Here is a 17,535-nt window from a genome sequence, read left to right as displayed (position 1 = left end):
TTTGATTTATGTAGCCTTGTACTTGCTTAGTACAAATTGCCCACATTTCAGACAAGCTATTTTGTGTTAGTAAAACTTCCTTATGTCTCATATTTGTTTACAGACACATGCAGTCACATCCTGCAGACAGGTAGCACCTAATAGAGAGGTGTACTCGTTCTTTGGGGGCTGAGCACTGTCCCCAAGTTGTCAAACTCTTACTTGTCATATTTACCACACATGCTTTTCCCTTGACGGATCATAAGTTTTGCCAAGCAGAATGGCATCTGATCCAACTAACACACACTTTCTCTAGTAAAAGATAGAGGCATTGCCCTTTCTCCTTTCTGTTTTGGCAACTTTTCTATTCACTTCAGAGTGGTATGATATGGGGACGGTAGCAAGCAGAAGTGTAAAATGGGCCCCTGAAGACCAGTCTTCCCTCCTCTCATCTTGATACATGCCTTGAAATGTTCGAGACCCTCTGTGTTTTTCTAAATCTTGTTAACATGATCTTTAAACGCCCCCTTTCTTCAGTAGTGCAAGCATTTAGCTTTGTGCAAATCTGCAGGCTACACCACAGATTGTGCCATTTTAGCAGCGGTCAAATTGCCTGTTATGACCTTCTAAAATCTGTGGAAGTCATCATAGAGTTCTGACCATTTCTGGAATGCCACATTTCTTTTGGACATTTTTTTTTAAAGAAAAAAATGTATTTGAAAAGAAAAATGTTCCCAATTATCTACAGTTCCCAGAATACCTTGTAGAATATTCTGTCTCTATTGATCATAAATTGGTATGACTACCCTGCTTCCCTGCTTCCATTGGCAGAAACCAGAAGGAAGAAAATAAATACATTTTATAGTGTGAAAATTTATAATTATGAAAAAATGCTATAGTGCTTTACCAGTATTTTCAGTCTCTTAGTACAAAGTAAATCTGAAATTTGGTTTCATTGAAAGGACTTTATTAAATTAAGAAGATGATTAATTGTTACGATGGGTATTGTTTGAAACAATAAAAAGTGATGGCACATGTTGTAAATAATAAATAATAAGCCCAAGATAGATAAACAGTTTACTTCAAACTCGTGCAGTTCTAGAATTATTATTTGGCACAGACCATACATTTTGGGTGACATTTTAGGTACAGTTTCTCTTCATTAACCACATTTTAGAGAATTTCAATGCATCCCCCTGCTTATTATTAACATATACTTAGCAGAACAATATAGAACACTTCAGAATTAGAACAAAAGGTTAAATGAGAGATATAAGTTGCTTTCAATGTGTATAAGTGCATGTAATTCTATAGAAATTCAGCTTTTTTTAATTAAAGTAAAGTAGAGTTTATGTAGCCTACCAATGTTACAACCTTCCTCCTTTTACTTTAATTACTGCAACTATTCTCCTTAATGAAAGCAGATAAAATGTATTTGCAAAAAAGAGAATGTAGTATTAACCAGATTTCTTTTATATAAAGCTAAACACACATTTATTTGGTGGAAAGGAAACGAGAAGTACTTACAATATTTAAACTCTGTATGGGCTGATTCTTCTAGTAGTCTACATTATAGATAGATATTTAGTAGATGTTTAATTGGATTTTTGCCACTTTTATGCTTTAAAGATACTAATGCCTCCATTTTTGGCCCTATGCCTCAGTGTCTTCCTTTTGGTAAGGACTTCTCAAAGCAGAGGACACTTCATAAAACTCTGTGGAAATTTCTGACAAACCTTTGCTCCTATTGAAGAAACCAGTGCTTGACATCAATGTGTGTAATTTACAATCTTACTAATTTTTACTGTATTTTAGACTGCTACCAAGACTTTTGTGTATGTGTGTGTGTGTGTGTGTGTGTGTGTTTTATTAAAAATTATCCTTTTTTTTTTTTTTTTTTTTTTTTTTTTTTATTAATTTATTCTTGTTACATCTCAATGTTTATCCCATCCCTTGTATCCTCCCATTCCTCCCCCCCCCATTTTCCCATTATTCCCCTCCCCTATGACTGTTCCTGAGGGGGATTACGTCCCCCTATATATTTAAAAGTCTATTTCATAGTAGGATTTGAAGGGCTAAATGGAACATCTGGGTAAACCAGCCATTCTATTTCTGAGAGTATCACAGGCTTTTGGGAAACAGGCTGTTACTGATTTCCCAATGAAACAGATTCTACTATAAGGTCCAGGAAATCCTGCCTTTATATGAAATTAGGATTTCTTTGCGTGTGTGTGTGTGTGTGTGTGTGTGTGTGTGTGTGTATTAATCAAAATTATAGATTCTTCCCTTTGTTATTAGTCAACCATTTACTAGAAACTGTCTGCATCAGTATATCAGCCCCTTTTCGTGACTAAGTCTCCAACTCCATGAGGGATGCACTTGACCCTGTCCTCATGGTCCACCACACCCTTTCAGGCTTGTTGGCTCCAGGATGCCAGTGAATAACCAGCCATTCTTCAATAGTGTCTATTTAAGACGACAGGAGGAAAGTAATCACTTGGAGCTACTCGTACCAGCCCATCTCGCCCTTGCCCAGGCACCTGTGGAGTTTTGCGTTTACACTGACTGAGGTCAGCTGCATTTGGGGTTACTCAAAGGCTAAAACAACAGCATCTGATGCCCATAGAAAAGAAACTCAATCCTTGCCCAACACCCCATGCAATAATGAAAGGAGAGCTCGAGTAATTAAACAAGAGGTAACAAAAGGCTATTAAAATTAGATAAAGCCAGAACTTAGGAAGGAAAGAGTTTCAGTCAGTGTCAGTTTTCTTTAACCCCCCCCCCCTTTTTTTTTCTTTCAGGGCTTCCCCAGAGGTTTTGCTGGACTGGGACCCAACTGGTATTCAGTTGCTACTGTGGATTTTGCATCTTCAGCATGGCATGTGGCCTCTATGCCATGTCTCCATACCTGACCAGCTGCAGGGACTCCAAGTCCAGAAACTTAGATGCATAAAGTAATAACTACAGTAGGAAATTTTGAGATTATTCTATAGTAGTGTAATTTTTGGTCTGAACACACATCTGTAAGCTTTTCCTAAGAGCTTGAAGATGCTAGCTAGTGCCATTCCTTAACACCTATTCAGTAAGTGCCTTTTGACTTGAACAACCCAGGCAATGCCATCAACACTGCAGAATGCCGGTTAGCACATACACAGCAGAGATTTTGATGTTTGACTTTTGGGTTGAGTAGTGGGAAAGCAAGCTATAAATTAGAAAGCTTTTTAAATAGTTAAATTCCCACCCAGGGATTAAGGTCAATGGTAGAGCCCTTGTGTAGCATCTGTAGTCTCAAACACTATAAATTCTACAGGAAAACGGAAAGAAAAGAAAGAAAAAGAGAGGAAGAAAAAAAAAAGGATGAAAAGAGAGAAACAATGTTAAATGCTTCTGTTTCAAAGTGAAAATAAGCCCCAAGGGACTGTGAAACGTAAGAATCTGTTTGTCTTCGTGAATGTGATGGGCTTTGTGTCATATCCATGTACCCTCATGCAAAAATAAATTACTTAATATAAATTTCAATAGACTTGTAATGATGGTTTGCATTCAGAAGAATGCAGTGCCTTAATTCTTTACTTTTTTGTCTTCTCTTCTATGATTTATTCACAGACAAAACCAGAGCAATCTCACTGATCTTTTCCTTAAAGTAAGATCATCTGATGTATTTCTCAATGTGTTTATATTTGAGAAGTGCCCTTGTGGCAGGAAGAGACTCTCTTAACCCTTTTTATTCTCCTCTCCACAGAAGTCCTGGACTTCAGAAAAGCATTGTTCTCTCCCCAGTTGAATTATAAATAACCACGCAATTTTCTTTTCAGCCTTGTTCTGTGTGTCATGATACCGGTTCAGAAACCAGATTTCCCACTTGTTTCATTTATAATCTAGAGCTTCCATCCTTGATGCTCATTAACTCCCACCCACTCCCAAATTCTAGCACTGAAGTCAAAGCCGGCCACCCCCAGGGAATACCACAACTCCATTTCTGAAATGTATTTGATTCTCTTTGGCTAATCTTGCAGTCTTTCGTGCCTTTCCTTTCTTCCCCCTACACTGCTGCGTGCTTTAATTTCACGTTCAGTCAGTAGTTTAAAAACTTTAGCTTCTAATAACTGGAAAAATGGTTATTTAAAGATAACTGCAGCTTGCTTTACATGCCAGGCTATCATATGCTCAGTGCTTTGAAGCTGCAAATTAATGACGATCAGAAACAGTGACTATCTTTCAGAGAAAACTGACCTCTTTCTAATGGCACATCGCTAATGTCATCTGTCTACTGCATCTCATTATGTGAATTTCACGGAGTTAAAAAAAAAAGTATCTTAAGGCTGTGCACAAATAAAAAGGACCTTACAGTATTAAGCACTTTGAAAATATTTGATCTCTCAAAATACCTTCCTTAGATACTGCTCCCCCTTTTTGTGCACAGCACACTGCTTATGTCATCTATTCTCTGTGACTAATTATGTTAATTTTGTGCCATAAAAGTAACTGAAGGCTGTTAAGAATAAAAGCTTTGGAGTGGCCTTATTTCATAAACACCCTTTTGAACAGGCACATTCAGTCATATTTGCAGTAACAGAAAGGGTCTTGTGCTAAAAATACAACAAAGGCTCTTGAATATGGCCATTTATTCCCACTTTATTAGGTAATTTATGAAAAAGTATGAAGGGAAGCCTTTTTGTTACTATAATTTGCATAAAGCTGGTGCCCCATTAATGAGATAACTTCCTGCCTTTTGTGTATGACCAGCTGGAAATAGAAATGGATGGACTTTTCTGCGGCCCAATTACTTAACCTGCTGAGTTCAGAGTTGGAAAGTAAACAGGAATCCTATTTGCCAAGGAACTTTTTTTTTGTTTCCTCTAACTTGATTTAAAAAATAAAAATTATTCAAAGAAAGATGAACCATAAATGTTAAATTTAACTAGATTTCACTCACACTTTATTTTAGAATATACACCAACTACTAAGAATATTGCATATTCAGAACTCATGTTTTTCTCATCTTCATTAAGTCCTACTATGCTTTTTCTTTTGTTGGATTAAAAAAGGAATATTTTATGGTTTCATTGAGTGTATGGAGAATATGTAAATAAGACGATGGAAAAATGCATTACAAATTCTAGAATTAGTTTTTCAATATCGAACTGCACAAACCCATCTACTTATGCAATTCACTACTAGAAGTTATTAAAATTTTTTATCATCATAGCAACATCTTATGCTCCTGAAAATTTTTACTGAAATGAAATCTATCAGGTATATAACAGATCCTAAATAGGATATAGTGTGGCCATATGGAAAAGAAATTGTGCACATGTATACTAGTGAAAGAATAAGATGAGGACAAGGAACAGGAGTAAATATGAATTCACCTCATAACATACACACATGCTTATATGCATACATGCAATATTAGAAAAAGATAAATCAAACCTTATAAAGAGAACAACAAGTAAGAAAATATTCCTTGTTATATGTAACATCACCTACTTTAATCATGGAAAAATGATAGTTTTACTAAATTTATTCACTATATTTTTCTCTCCATTTTTTAGTTTCAAGTCTATAAATATAGCTCCAAAGATTCAATTTAGAGTTTGTTAGTGGAAAATAAAAGGAGGTTAAGAAGAGAGCAATGAACAAGTGTCCTTTCTTAGGATTCAGAAAGAAGTTAACTAAGAGGATGGCCAGACCCACAGACTTGAAAGTTAAGTTTTGACTACTCCAATAACATAAATGAATTATTTCATCATTGAAGCAGAAACCCTGGTTTTTCTAAAAATGAAAAAAAAAAAAAAAAAAAAAAAAAAAAAAAAAAAAAAAACCTTTGTGGCAGTTGGAAGAAGTTGTATTTACCAGAGTCACAGGAATGGCTGCAAAACCTTGGGCTTGGGAAACCATCTCCATTGAGATGTGTTTGTGTATGTCAACCCTGGGGACACATTGGCTAATGTAAGGTTAAGCTTAATCTTACTTCCAATGCACTTAGAGTTTATTTTGTGTACAATCTTGCTATAGTTCTCTGCAAAGTGGGACTTCTACTGTGTCTTTCCTTTCATTCATTGGTGGTCTGTCCTTTATGCCTTAAGAGGGGATGAAGGCTACAGTGCAGCTCCTGCCCTTATATAAGAATGTTGTGTCTCATTAACAGTGTTTACCTGACATAGCTCTATAACTTCTCATGCAATACAGAAAATAAGGTAAATGAAGAGGCTTTCCCGTGAGAGTACTTTCTTGGGGAGTTTCAGTGTGGGTCTGGGCAGGTTATGTTTATGTTGTTCAACTGATGGTTTTAAAGAACTAAAGCCTAGTAAAAAATAAATGCTACTCATTCCATCACCACAATTTTCTTTGTTCTGTTACAATTTAGGTTTTTAAGTTAGATTATGAGTAAAGATCTGGAATTAACTTGCTGTGGAGAATAACTAAAAGATCCCATAGAAACTTCTGTAAAATTTGCCACAGAATTGGTTAGTCTTAAAGGACTTTCTAGTTTGCTTTTCTCTTATTACCTGTAGAGAGAGACGTGCACCACACAGATAAGTCAAAGTTTCCAATTCATTTGCAACTGACCTTGTGACAGAATGTGTCACTTAGATTTTCATGAGAGTTACTCACTTTAGCCACTGGTAGGGACATAGAGGAAGGAGCTAGTGTAATGAATAAAACTTTCAGGCAAAAAGCAAAAGCCTAGAGCAAAGTTAGCTAAACTCAGTGGAGAGAGTAGCCAGGGCAGCAAGGTAAACACATAGCAGAAACACTTACTTTTAATTATTTTGGATCCCTACTAGTTTTACCTTATGGTACCTTGTAATACATTCATATTTTGATACTTTCCTGTATTCTGACTCATATACAGACCTGAAAAATTAGTTAATCATGAAAAGGTTGAAAGTATAGTGCAGAATTTTATATTAGTTAGGTAATAGATATTATTGAGTTTTAGAATAATAATCATGCCGCAGCATTATGACTTATGAAATAAGCTCATTTTGAAGCGTAAAGATCTTATTAATATAAAGGCAACTATTTCTCCCCCCTGTCATCTTTCTGAAATCTATACAATCTTTCCCATAATAGCCGAGAAGAAAAGAAATCACTGAGCACAAAGTTAAGTCTCAGTAAAGAGCAGAAGCATCGAGGAGGATGCAGCGGCAGTGAAAGTCCACAGATGCTTTCCACATCCCTACTGGAACTCCACGGCCCTTTTTCTTCCCCTTGCTCTTTTTCCCCCTCCTTGTCTGTTACAAGTTATGATGTGTGGATGAAGGCTTTTTCCCATGCAGTAATGACTGTATACTGAGATTTCAAGGGGCTGTTCATGACAATCCCATTTTCTGTGTAATTTCATGGTTGTCTTCTTGAATGAAGATATTGGCTGCTCTGAGGCAGGGGGTCAGCCTCTCTTGCTCCCTTTCAGTATTGTTCCGGAGTATGTTTCCTTTCAGCTGATGAAAAGTAATTCATCATTTACACCCCTGAATTCTGCCAGCATTTTTTTGAACAACTTTTCTTTCCCTGTGGTACCTTAGGCCCTTGAAAGAGATAAATAGGTTCAATACAGCACTAGGCCCGAGATCCTGGGAGCAGGTTAGGCCTCCGAGGCCCGGAGCTGCCCCTTTCTCATGATAGAGTTTGTCACCTTTCTACCTCGAGAAGTCAAATCCTGTCGACTCAGCCATCTTTCAGGCTCTCTGAAGTGGCTTTGGCACCCACTGGGGCATGTGAGCTTAAAATTGATTTTTTTTAAGATCTGTCAAGTTCCCTTAAGGGACGGAGTTGACAGCCAGCAGGCCTCAACTATCACAAAGCATTCAATGTGTAAAAGACACCTAAGGAACTTCCTTTGAGGGGCCAAAGGGCTTCAGACTTTGTGACACATTGAGAGGGTGTTGTTGCTTAGAAACTGGCTTTTGGCAATAGGATTTCCCTGCAGCTCTACCACATTATGAAGTGTGTTAAGGTGCCTCTCTTCTCAAGGCAGAAGACATCACCTATTACAAATGCAAGACACTTTATGAAAAATATGCTAAACAGATCATTGCATGGTTCTTTGGCCCACAAAGCCTGGCATTTCTGTAGTTTGCAAATGAGTTAATGAGTAAAAATAAATGTATGCCAGCTCTGAGAAGAAATCAAATTCAATGTTTCAAAGCATTAGACAATCAAACTAAATCACTATAATACCAGTTGTTTGACTTTACAATGAACATCAAGCCTTTATAAATTTAAATAATGTAGAAACTAAATAAAAATGGTCTACTTTTTCTCTCAACATAAACAGTTGTCTGTTGTATCTCTCCAGGAAGATTACTGTCATTGGTGGAGTTTGTCTCCTCTTTGTAGAGAAATGAGGCAGCAGCCACATTACCTAGCTACTTGTTCCTGACCTCATTCTATCAGTTCAGAGGACTGGTAATCCAGTCTTTTATTTAGTTTTGTTTCTGGTTTTACACATTCTATTAGAAGTCTAAATAACAAGAGCCATATTTAGCTGTGTGGTTTTAAAAGCTAAGGAAACCTTCTATTATTTCTAATATTGATTCTGAATGGTCTGATATGGCAAGTCAGTTTTGTTGTTGCTGCTATTCTAAGGTAAGAGGAAAGCAATTTGACCTCTTCACACAGTGTAAGTGATTTTTCTAAGCAACCCTAATGCACTGCAAGCACAACATCCCTTGGAAGAGCAGTGAGTCTTGAAAAGAAGTCAGCAGACAGATTTTCAAATTCATTTCCAATCTGTGTGGCTTGAAGGCTGTGAAACTTTCAACAGCACTATAAATACTGCGCTCATCTCTCTCCGGAGGCTGGATTTTGCTGACTGAATGTGAAAGGCCACTTGTATAACCAGGTATATGTCTGAGTGAAAGGGTTCAATGCCGTTAATCTTCCTTTAAGGGGTCTTGTTTTCACGGGCTGATGTCAAACATAACTGGATTGTGTAACAACAGAGGCAGTTATCTGTCCTTTGTCACAGAACAGTGTTTCCCAAACTTCTCAATGCTGTGACCCTTTAATACAGTTCCTCAGGTTATGGTGACTCCCAACCATATAATTATTTTTCTTGCTACTTCATAACTGTAATTTTGCTACAATGAATTGTACGGTAAACATCTATGTTTTCCCATGGCCTTGGATGACCCCTGTGAAATAGCTATTGGACCCTGACCCTTTTCACCCCAAAGGGGTTGCAAGTCACAGGTTGAGATCCCATGTCATGGGCCGGGCCGTGGTGGTGCACGCCTTTAATCCCAGCACGCAGGAGGCAGAGGCAGGTGGATCGCTGTGAGTTGGAGGCCAGCCTGGTCTACAAAGTGAGTCCAGGACAGCCAAGGCTACACAGAGAAACCCTGTGTCGAAAAACCAAAAAAAGAAAAAGAGAACCCATGTCATAGAGCCTTTACCTAGCAGAAGAGGAAACTTCTGTCTGACTTTTCAAAAGACAAACTTGATGTGGGAGGCAGTGTACTAGGAATAAAACTGTGGTATGATGGGTACTAGAGATAACTATTGGATTTTCTGAGCTATATTGTATTGGCAAATCTTAAAACTTCCAAGAGAAAGCTTCCTTGTATATAAAATGAGATTGGTGTGGGAAGTACCTACCACAGTCATTAAAAGAGAAATAAATCCTATACATTATTACTCATATTGACCAAATATAGACCGAATCATCACTGCCAATGCCAACTAAGCTTAGATTGTGGCTATTCATTATGGGCAGCAGTCATCCTAAGACCAAAACTGTACATACCAATTTCCAGACTTAAAGGATTATTACCTGGGGTTAAATCAGTGCAGCCTTAACAGGTGCAAAGAGATATCCTAGTCAGAATATTAAAGGGATATGAAGGAGAGATAAACAGGTTTTTTGTTTAGATCACAAGTGGGGGGTGAGAAAAGACTTGTGAGAGAGGAAGTAATATTTATACCCTTAGACATTGAATCACCATGTGGGGGAGACTGGTTATTACCCAGGTGAAAAAAACATCCTTGAACAAATTCTGAGAGGAGGTATAAAAATGAGCCAAAACCAAGAGGCAGGGCCTTTGGATTCTTCAGATAGTTTTGACTGTTCATCGATCCACTTCAAGTCGCTCCTAGAGAGAACCACTAAGGGAAGACTTTGGGGTTCTGGGCTCTGGCTGAGGTTCCAGGTTCTGGTTGCTCCATGTTCCAGAAGAAGAAATCCTTCTGACGGTGCCAGGAGAATTGTTCCTGGGAATTTATATCCTTATGGTTTCATTATTTTATTCATTAATCTTCTTTTCCTATTGTTTAGGTTATTCGGGTTATAAGTGAAGTACTCTCTGTTAGTAAGTTTGTAATAAAATATATTTGTGAGAAAATTGAGCCTACAGGGATACTGAGATATTGTTCAAACATTAATTGGTATGAGCCTATTAGTACATGTTCTGAGTTAAACACGAGCAGGTAATGAGAACTGATGGTGGTGTTCTTCTGCTCATCTTGCTGGACAGATGTGCGCTACTAGCCTCACCACGAGTGACTGACATATCCCACAGCTTGTAAACGTTGTTCCATTTCAGCAAGGAGTCAGCTGGTCAGCTTTGCCAGTTTACCAATAATAGAAAAATCTCTTGATGATTCTAAAATCCAACCTGAGCTTAGCATAATTGCCCCAGATTAACAAAAAGCATTAATGACGTATTATTTTCCCATAAAATGTATTATGTGCAAAGACCTATTCCTACTTTTGCAGAAAAAAAATGTATCAACAGGAAGTCATTCAGTTGTCAAAGACAAAATCAAGTGGCTGGGGTTGAGGAGAAACAGGAAGCTGAACGATCAAAAGCCACTGGATTTTTATCTCCCTGTTTCTTTCTGATAATCAGTAACTCACACAGGTTTTCTTGACAAGTTGCATCGTTTTCCATCTATCCGCCATCTCTCTCTCTCTCTCTCTCTCTCTCTCTCTCTCTCTCTCTCTCTCTCTCTCTCTCTCTCTCTCTCTGTCTCTGTCTCTCTGTCTCTGTCTCTCTCTTTCTCTCTATCTCTCTGTCTCTCTGTCTCTGTCTCTGTCTCTCTGTCTCTGTCTCTCTGTGTCTCTGTCTCTCTGTCTCTGTCTCTCTGTCTCTGTCCCTGTCTCTGTCTCTCTGTCTCTGTCTCTCTCTCTGTCCCTGTCTCTCTGTCTCTGCCTCTCTCTCTGTGTCTCTGTCTCTCTCTTTATCTCTGTCTCTGTCTCTCTGTCTCTCTATCTCTCTGTCTCTGTCTCTCCCTGTGTCTCTGTCTCTCTCTTTCTCTCTATCTCTCTGTCTCTGTCTCTGTCTCTTTCTCCCTCTCTCTCTCTCTCACACACACACACACACATGCACACACACACACACACACACACACACACACACACACATACACACGCACACACGAAGTACGTAGGGCTAATTTTGGAGTTTACCTTTCCAGGGAAACTTGAAGCTATGCCTACCTTTCCACTGTAACTTTCTCGAACTTAATTGGTCATTTAGAAACAAAGTTCTGTATTTCTGTAATTTCCTTCCATTCTCCCTTTCTAGCAGGAGAGCATTAAAAAAACAAGTCCCAAGCAGAATAAACGTTTCTATCCTCTTGCTGACCTGGGCTCTGTAGCTATCAGGCATTTACCTAACGTACATTTGCTGCATGTAAATAAGTGAGCTGTTCTCAAGGATTTGGCAGTTTAGAAAACTTGGTAGGAAGACTTACATTCTGATGTGGAAAGAGGATGTGCCTGCTCCACCTCATTCCCCTTCCCTGTCAAGAATTCAGGAGGGAAACTTCTATCTTTGTTCTTATAAAATATGATTCTTTATGTCAGCCTGCCTACAGAGAGCACTGAAAAGAATAGCAGTAAGATGGTTGTTAGATTCTTGTGTAAGTGCACCAAACTGGTGAGAAGAAATAAACGTTTGCTCTATCTTGAACATTTTTACAGCTGTACTATCTCTGATTAAGAAAAACTGCAAAATGTTCAGTGCTATCCATGGATGCATCTGTCGTTCAGGGGTCATCATATTACAGTCATTATGGTAGGGGATCACTTCCCTCCCTGGTCCATTATAACTGACCGTAATGTACCATAGAGGCTCAAGATGTTCTCTTCTTGACTGAGCCTGCAGAGTATCTATTTCACAGTGTATTCCCCTTAAAGGGAGAGGCTAAAAATGGCAATAGTTGAGGCACTTATCTGTATATAAGCATCAAAGACAGAATGGGAGTAAATGATGCACTTCATAGAGTTGCGTTACTTCTTCAATACAATTTGTTGCCATAAAAAAAAGAAGGAAAGAGAGAAAGTAATTTGGCAAATTGACTCTACTGGCCTGAAAAAGTTAATATGCGTTTTCCAGCTTCAGACAGTAAGCCGTTTGTAGAGGCAGTACCTTCGCTTCTCCAGAGGCACATCACCGATGCAAAGGATGTCTGAAATAGATCTTCAAGGGCTCAGAGGATGGAGTAGGAGGAGTTTTTCATGTCGGTACTAACTACAAAATAAGTTTGCAACATTTTCCCATGCTTTTCACCCATTGCCCAAAATACTACCCAGAAACAAATTGCAAGACATGCATTCTTAACTTCGCTGTTGCTATAGGGGTGGCAGTGTTCTTGCTGCGGCTACTTCATCCACACAGGTTGAGGAATTAGGCAAACGTTGTATAGCTTAAAAAGAAACCAACCAAAGCAAGACTATCTTGTCCTTCAAAAATTTGTAAGTATCGATTAACCAGCTTTCATCTAGATGCAATTTTCATTATTTAATCTGTTTCTGGATATTATATAGAGAGTTTTGCTTAGGTTTATCTTTTGAAGTTATTCCATTTTATGTCATAACTTTAAATGGATATTATTGCACCATAACATTTTAATTGAATTGTATTTTTCTCATAAATTCTCTGCATTTTTGACATTTGGTGAAACATGTTTCCATTTTTTACTGTTTCCAAAATATTTTTCATTAAAAAAAAAAAAACCTACCCTGAATTCATCTGTTTTCATGATAAGTAGATATCTATGTGTTTCAGGAGCATATTGCTCTCAAGCAGTAAATGTCTACCTTTGTGTTTTCCAGAGTCACAAGTTATTTTCTTTACGTCATCATTATGGTGCAATATTCCTTTTTTGATTCAGAAGTTTCAACTTTTGCAAAAGCATTTTATAAAGAAAATACACACATATACACAGTCATAACTCTATTTTCCTTTGATGTCATGCAGCTATATTTCAACATTCATCAATCACCTCCCTATTCTTACTTCCTTGATTTTTATCCAGGCTATAATGACTATGTCAGCTAAAACACTCATAGCTTTCCCCCTATCACCCTTCAAATCGTTTTTCCTTTCAGTAAACATTGCCTAGCATCTTAAAGCCTCAGCCAATCCCCTGGCTCAAACACAGTACTGCTATTTCAATAATATCATGCTTGCCCATGATGCTCACACATCATCAATAAGGCTTTGATGTAATAAATCCTTGACATAATATCATACTTATCCATGCTTTGAGATATAATCAAAAATGAAAGCAGAATCTTAAGATACAGAGGAAAATATATTACTTGCCAATTTTCCACAGTAACTTTTCATCATTACTCCAAAATTACTTTTTAATGCAAAGAGTAGTTTCAATCACATTGAGGCCCACATGATTCAGATACTATCATAATCACAATTAGATTACATTACTGCAATCACGAATGGAGATCATTAAGAGAAAGAATATAAATTGCTTTAGTTTTACAAGTACTGAGCTAGCAAAATTATAATTAATCTCCATTTATAATCTTTTCTTTCATAGAACTGCAAACCATGCTACTTTTTTTAGGCCATCAATACAAATTAGAACTAAGTAATAAAGCCCTAACTACTATGACTGCACTGCTCACAATCAAAAAGGATTGCACTTTATGTATAGGAAGCTTTGGATACAAATAGCATCTTGGAGGAGATTGCTTCCGTGCAGAAAGCACAACGAAGACAAGGTGCCTTGAAGCAGAGTGCTGCAGAAACCAGCCTCTTGCTCAGAGTAATCCTTCTGTGCACGCCATTTCTTAAATGAGATGCTGAGACTCATATGAGCTGAAGTAATGACTTAATGATGACAGTAAATGCATCATTCTGTACATTCTGAGGTCTAAATATAATTGGTGCAACATAGCAAAACAAAAAGTATGAAAAATGAATAAGTGCATGGCACACAGCCTTTCAAATAAAATTAATTACAATTATTTTTTGTAGTATTTTGAAAAATTAATTGCATTTGGCTATAGTTGGCATTCCACATCGCTTTAAAATCATACACATGTCTTTTAGTTGTTGGTCCTCAAAATTAATCAGAAACATAGTATTTTATTGAGTAAGCACAGTACTACATGCAGACAGTATATGATCTTATAGAGGTGGCTACGATGTGGTTCATGCTCCTAGTAGTTTCAAGACTCGGAAATTTTTTTCTTTCAACTGGAGGCCCAATTTTTTTTCATTTGAACACATGACAAGAACTGGTTTGGTGCCACAACTTGACCAAAAATTAGAAGAAGTTATTCCTATTTCTACTTTCCTCTTTGATGAACCCTTTGTGCATGTGAAAGCTCATGGATTCATGTGTACAATGTTAGCTTATGGTCAGCACTATCAGATTCATAGACGTGAACACATAGGCAAGCATGTAAACAAGTGGAGGAAGCACTTAAGATCTACCCAACACAATTTAGTACGCACATGGCATCAACTGCAGTCACCATGCCGTGCATCCGATACCTTAGCTTATTTGATTTAAAGACTTTATTCCCTCTGTCCTGAGTTCCACTTACTAGTCCTTTCCAGCTACCCTGAAGTCCATTTCTCTGAGTTTATTCATTTTTCCCACGTGAAAGAACTCTCAGTATTTGTGCTTTGTGCCTAATGTTGCATAGAATATCTATGTCATGTGTGTTGTAAAATATGGTAAAATTTTACATTAAGGCTAATTTTCCAGAGTATTTGTACTATATTTTCTTGACCTATTTCTCTATACATGGTCTCCTCTAAAATCCTGCTGTGTCCTTCTTTTGTAATCGATTCTAAAGCCTGGCTGTTATGTGGGAATTCTGCTTTCTCTTTAAAGCATGATTTGATTTCACTATACCCAGAATCGAGTTGAAAGATCCCAGAGAGCATCTACACAGTATTTCCCACAATGGCTCTTCCAATTTACACTCCCACTGATACACATGAGCCCTTTTCTTCATAGCCCTGCAATTACTTACCTTTTGGCTTCTGGAGAATAGCCATCCTAACAAATATGAAATGGTAAAAAATTTTTTGCTTTCTTTTATGTTTGCTTTGTAACTGTAACTTATGAGAGCTTCGGTATACCTGTTGAATATTTGAATTTTCAGAAAAATACTACTAATGTCCTCCGTTCAACTTGTAAGATTGTATTACTTGTGATTATGTTATTGAGTTATGCCAGCTCCTTATACATTTTTAAACATTAACCCCATAGTAAAATAATAATTTATGAACACTCACCAAAATCCCCTAAACTGTAGGCTTACTTTTCATTGTATTGATGGTTTACACTGCAGGGAATAAACAGTTTGATGTGAGGCAGCCCTAAATGCATTTGCTGGGCTTTAGATGGTTGTATCCAAGAGAATCATTGACACACTCATATCAAGATTCTCTGTGGTTTGGTTTGGTTTGGTTTAGTTTTTGTTTTCATTCTGACTTGTTAAAATGTGTTTTATGTAAGTCTTTAATCCATTTGACCTAGTTTTTGAAGATGGTGAAAAGATCAAATTTTACCCTTTTCAAACTGAATATTCAGTTCACTGAACACTATTTATTCTATAGACTACCATTTTCTCAATAGTTTTGCAACTTTACCAAAGATCATTTAACTTAATTAATTATCCATTGATTTCTGGAATATCAATTCTGTTCCATTGGCAACTCTTCTCATGCCAGACCATAATGTGTTGATTTCCAGAACTCTGCCTGAATTTTGAACTTGAATCTGGAAAAAGTATGTCATAACTTTTTGGTTATGGCTCTGGTTTGAAACTTTTTTAGATTCATGTAAATTTTAAGACTGAATTTATGCTTATGAAAATCTTGAGGAATTTTGATGAATGAATGAAAATGACATGAGAATCAGCAAATCTGTAAGTCATTTGTGCTGTATACATATTTAAAAACTATTCTCTTTTCCTGACCCTAATATATGTATATTTTCTCTTCATCCCTCATGTGTGTTTGTGTGTGTGTGTGTGTGTGTGTGTGTGTGTGCCTGTCTGTGTAAGATTATTTAAAGAATAAGACCTCATAAGCTTGAGAGAGGAGCTTGGGGGAGTTGGAAAGAAGGGCATGGATATAATATAAATGGCAGTATTCATATATAAAATCATCAAAAATAAAAATAGATGAATCATAAAAGGCCAATCCCTTATCCCATTCCTAAACTATTTTAAAGTATCATGTGAATAATACCAACAAAAAATTATTGTAGGAATAGATTTAAAGAAGGAGAAGCCTTACACACTGAGAGCTACATTACATTGATGTAGGAAAGAGGGGAAGAAATACATAAATTAAATCATTTCTATTTGTGAATTGGGAGATGGCTGGTCAGGTGAAAAGCCTATTGGGAAAGCATGATAATGTGAGTTCAGATTCCTAACATTCATATAAATGTTACAAGACATATGTAAAGCTGGCACTGTTACTCAGTGCTTGGGGACTGGCAGACACATGCACTCCCTCCCTCCCTCTCTCTCTCTCTCTCTCTCTCTCTCTCTCTCTCTCTCTCTCTCTCTCTCTCTCTCTCTCTATTGGACAGATTTTTCTTGCTTGTTTGTATAGGAGTTTAGGGACAACTAATTGGTATGGGTTCATCCCTGGAGAATACTGGTTTACCTACATTCAATAGTGCTTAATTGCTTATAGATATTTTAGGGGTATGAGCTTGTGATATTTTCCCTCAAATCATGTCAACTAGTATTGCTATTGTTCAGGTCTTGTTTAGACAAACATGTTGTTAATTTTACAAGTGCAGTTTCCCTATAATATGTAGATGACATAATCACACAACAAATATTCTGGAATTCTGGCTTTTATGGTGTTTCCAATCACTCTCCACATTGTTTCTGAGCCTTAGCTGAGGATTTGTGTTACAAACACATCAGTGGGGCATAAGCACATAATAGTCAATGGTTGTCTGTATTTTGTCCAGTTCAGGATCTCTATGTGTTACATAAAGAAGCTTCATTTTTGAGGAGTGTAAGCTGCACTAATCTGTAGACATAAGAATATATACTTAAAAGGCAGTTAGGAATTATACGGATCTAACAAAGTGCTAGTAGGAGTTTGTACTTTAAGATCCATGACTGCTTTAGTCTGCATATTTGACTGTGTTTCCAGTACACACATGATTTCCTTCTTGGTTAAAGAGCCTTAAATTTAACTACACAGCTGCTGGTTACTCCTCAGACACTAGTGCCACTATTTCACTTTAAGGATATTTTTTCATGCTTGTCAATTTTATTGTTCATGTGTGCCAGAGTTCTGTATGGCTATT

The sequence above is a fragment of the Acomys russatus genome, chromosome 24, assembly GCF_903995435.1.
Source record: "Acomys russatus chromosome 24, mAcoRus1.1, whole genome shotgun sequence".
Taxonomy (NCBI): Eukaryota; Metazoa; Chordata; class Mammalia; order Rodentia; family Muridae; genus Acomys; species Acomys russatus.
Note: the sequence above shows the minus strand (reverse complement) of the source record.